The sequence below is a fragment of the Struthio camelus genome, chromosome 1 (genome assembly GCF_040807025.1).
Source record: "Struthio camelus isolate bStrCam1 chromosome 1, bStrCam1.hap1, whole genome shotgun sequence".
In the NCBI taxonomy this organism is placed as follows: domain Eukaryota; kingdom Metazoa; phylum Chordata; class Aves; order Struthioniformes; family Struthionidae; genus Struthio; species Struthio camelus.
Window position 1 is genome coordinate 203,525,733 of NC_090942.1, and position 4,559 is coordinate 203,530,291.

Genomic DNA, 4,559 nt, shown 5'->3' on the forward strand with positions numbered 1-4,559 from the left:
CGGGGCGGGGCGGGCCGCGCGCAGGCGCCGAGGGCAGGGGGCGGGGGGGGCCGCCTCCGCCGTCCCGCGGCCGTTGGCGGTTGGCCGTTGGCAGCCGGCGCGGCCGCTGAGGGGGCGCCCGGGGCGAAGAGGTGGCTTCCAGCGGGGGAAGCGTCCGCGGCCCGCCACAGGGTCTGGGGGAAACGGCTGCACCGAGCGCTGCCTGCTGGGGACGGAGCCGCAGCAACGCTGGGCTGGCCCGGCCCGCAGGTCCGCCGCCGGCGTTGGTGGTTACCCGGGCGGCGGCGCAGGCTGCCCGGCTCTGCGGTGCCGTCCCCTGGGCCCGCCTCGGCGCCGTCCTGGCCCAGGGCCTGCTCACTGCCGGAGCTGCGCTCTGGCGTGTCGCGATTACTGACAAGTTGCTTTAACAGGGCCGTTGAACGGTTCTTCCTAAAACCCGAAAACACTCAGGCCGGGGTCACTGGTCTGAGCAGAATATCTCCTCCCTCAGCCTCTGCTTTGGCTGTGGTAGGATGCGTTGTAATAAGCTTCTCTCCTTGTTCTGTTCCATTTCGTGTTCGCAAACTAATTCTCTAAAGCGTTGCCTGCGTTCTCTAATACTTAGGGAAGCTTTTAATAAGCTAATGCTATTTATGCCTCGTAGAGAAGGACATTGCTATAGGGGAAAAGGTATAAACAGATGTCTAATGTAGACAAATATGTAATAAAACCCCCTGCCATAGCTAGGGGTAGATTAAAATGAATTAGAAACGGGTAAATCGTATTTAGAATTTAGCTTCCTTTAATACGCTGGAAAGACCAAACATATGCTTTCCATTTATGGTCTTGTTTTTCCAAGAACAGGTTGTTATATTAAGTCAAATGTAAGTCTGCTGTTGCGTGTTACAAAGGAAGACGGAGATGTGAGTTTCTGATGTGATAACTTTTCATATTGGGAGTTGTTTGTTCTTCAGGTCTGAATTGGGAGGGTGTATTTGTTTTGATGGAATTTACACTTACATAATTTATTGAACTGCTGTGAATTTATCTCTCATGTCATGAGTAATAAGAAATTCAATTCTTCTGTAAAATGATGCAGAAATACATGTGTTTGCAGATGCAGCATATGCAAGTTTCAGAGACTTCATGGGATCCCTGAGGTGGGAAGGGGCCTGTGGAGACCAGCTAGTCCAGCCCCGCTACTCAAGGCAGGGTGAACTACAGCAGGTTGTTCAGGGCCGTTTCCAGTGAGGTTTTGAATATCTCCAGGGACAGAGAGTCCACAGGCTCTCTTGGGCAGCCTGCTACAGTGTTTGACCACTAGAAGAAAGACAACTTTTTTCTTATGTTTAAATGAAATTTTCTGGTATTTCAATTTGTGCCCATTGTCTCTTGACTTTTCTCTGGATAGCACCGAGAAGAGCGTGACTGTCTTCTTTACTCTGCCTCATCAGACGTCTATGCGCAGTGATAAGATTCCCCCCTCCCTCCTGCCCAAGCCTTTTCTAGTCTGGGCTAAACTATCGCAGCTCTCTCAGCCTCTCCTGACATGACCGATGCTCCAGCTGCTTGATCATCCCATTAAACTATGTTTAACACTATATTTTGTTGAGAATTATTATGGAGGTACAGTTTACTGAAAAAGTAGTGCTAAACTAAGCAATAAATAGTTACATTATTTAGAGATTAAAATTGTTACAATTGTAACATATTTATTACTTAGGTGTGTCTTAGTGTGCCTGTGTTTCTCATAATTTTATGTTGATACCTGACGCAGAGGACTGCACAGAATTTTGTGGTACCAAAGCTATGGATCAGGGTCCACTTCCAGCAATGTCCTTTCCTAGGTAAGGAGATTCATGGCAGATTTACGTATGTGCTGGGTTGCTTTCCTGAGTAAAAGTCTAGTGTCAGAGAGAAATAAATATAACTGCACTATGAAAAAGCATATACTTGCTAAACTATTATAACTGTTGAAATAGATAGGCAGAAAGGGTGATGTATTTTTAGCTCCACGTTTCCAAACCCAGTAGATAGTATTTTCAGTCTATTAATTATGTAAGAGTCTACAAGGGGGGAAAATGACAAAAATACACTCACCTATTAGGCTTCTGTAGATATCATAAAGAAGAAAAAGGATTGTGGATCTAGAGTAAAAAAAACTGCAGTTCACTAGTAATATAACTAACAACAATGGGTTTAAAATGTTGGTTTATGGCACAGTTAACACAAGACAAGAGAACCAACAACCCATTAGAGTTTGCTCTCAGCCTTTAATGACTTTCTTTTGTATTGGCTTGGACAGTATTGTGTAGTTTTTAATCTATATTAAGTTATAGCGTATCATCAGTTTATTATCAAAGGAAATGACTCAGCCACATGACCATTTGCAGGATTTGATTTCCCAGGCAACAATACAGTTTATTACATTGCTAAAATTAATTGTATTTGTCTTGATAATAATATGCTTTGGGTTTAGGATGTGAACCACCATTTTCAAAACAAAGGAATTTATGTCTAGGATCAGGTATCGTAAAAGAACAGCTGTAACAAATAAAGCACAATTTTGTTATGAATCTAAGTAGTTCCTTCTGTTAGAACTTTTGAATGCTTTATTTACGTGAAAATGACCTAATGTACTTGAGTTTTAAGAAAATTCAAGCATGACTTAATTTATTATTCATGAACTATATAACAATCACAATTTATTTTCAGTCTGAAATTTAGATTCTTGTCTATGTTACGTATTTGGAAGAGAAAAGTAGAAATTACTTGAAAATGAAAATGTAAGTCTGTGATCTGTAACATGGATTTCAGCATGCAGGTATTACTGGACAGAGCACAGTCTGTTTAAATAAAGCGCAGCAGAGTAAACTGGATCCCCACCAATTTTGATGGCGGTCCCTCATGTACCTGAGTTAATCTCACGGCTTGCTGTTGCCAAAAGAAGGGGATTTCGCTTCCTGTTGCTTGTCCTTATTCTCAATCATGTGATTTGTTTCCACCTCTCTGCCAGCTCTGGCCCTCACCAGATGTGTCCAGGAGTAGACTAAATTCACTAATTTAAGAGAGAAGTATCCAGCTGGGGGTTAGTTTTCTGTCAGTTTATTGTGTTTGACGCTTTCTAGGCCAATTCAATAGACGTGGTGGGAGCGAGTGGCCAGGAGTGGCTGGGAGGAGGGAGGGGGCAGGACTGGAGCAGGGTCTGTTCCTTGAGGGGCCTGAAGCGGCTGATTGCTTCACCCTCTCTTAACATTTTCTTCAGTTTTGTTTGTTTGGAGAGGTCTTTTTTTCCCCTTGCTTGTCAGGGATACTGTGTTAGGTCCCAGCTTGCCCTAGTGTATGCTATAAAGAAAATGGAAGCTTTTCACTGGAGTAGTGAAACAGCAGAAGACCGTATATGTAAGCAAGTCTCCATTGTAAAGGAGATACACAAAATATGAATGAAACATTTTCTGATATGAGCGTCCACTAAGTTTGTAGAGAACTGAAACAAGTGGTCTTGGATGCGTGAGTTGCCTCTTTAACAATTGTTAGCACACATTCCCATTTAAGTGGCTGTTTAAATAGTGAACTTTTCATTGTTTTTGGGAGCATCTAAAAAGGTATGAACGAGAACCCGTTTTGGTGCCGCCAGGATATGGAGCTTGGCAAAGCTCCCACAGCCAGTTAGAGCTCTGCCTGGAAAAGCACCCACTGAGGTAAACCTCAAAGAACTGGAAAAAAATGTAGTAGATGACCAGAAACTGCGAACATTTCAGATCTGTGAATATACTGAACTTCACTTCAAAGGAGCTGAATTAGCCTCACCCTCTGCAGCATGCTATCTGCAGGTGTCCAAGGCTCCCAGGTTATCTGGCCTGTGGATTTGTGAGTTTTTGCTAACGAGGACTATATACCACTCCTTAATTTTTCATGGTTATATATGTATCCAATAAAGCTTGTTTGTTGAAGAGCTGACGGTCTTTATCATGGCTGTGGAAAGTTCAACTGCCTTTCTATCCTAATTTATCTTTTTTGGCAACAGCATGATCATGTTTTGAACCTCTTGACAATCCACTTAGTGATTCAAAACTCAAATTTGATGGAGCTTCTACTGCAGAGAGGCTTTAACTGGGGGGGTCAAAGTTGGAAGAATAGCATTACATTTTCTTTGCCAATGTGATTGCTGGCATTTCCTTTAGTAGTATTTTTTTCTCCTGTATTTTATACTAAAGTTAGTGTAGATTTTGAAAAGTGATACCGTGTCTGCAGTGCTGCTCGAAAATAATACAGTTTTCATTGACGCTTCAGTTGAATAAGATGTTTTGCCTCACTGTCCTGTCTTGCATTGAGATGATTTGGCATCACAAAATGCACCACGGTGCACCAACTGTTGGGCTTTTCTGGTCTGATTCAACTTGTATGTGCAGTCGGAGGGGCAGTGAGTCAGATAACGTGGTCTCCTGCAACAGCAGTGTGCAGATGACACAGCAGCCAAATAGCTCAGCGCTGGAGCGCAGTCAGTTCACAGATGAGGAATAGTTATTTCACTCACCAAAGGGAAGCAAAGAAAGAAGTTGGGAGTGTTTGCATCCATG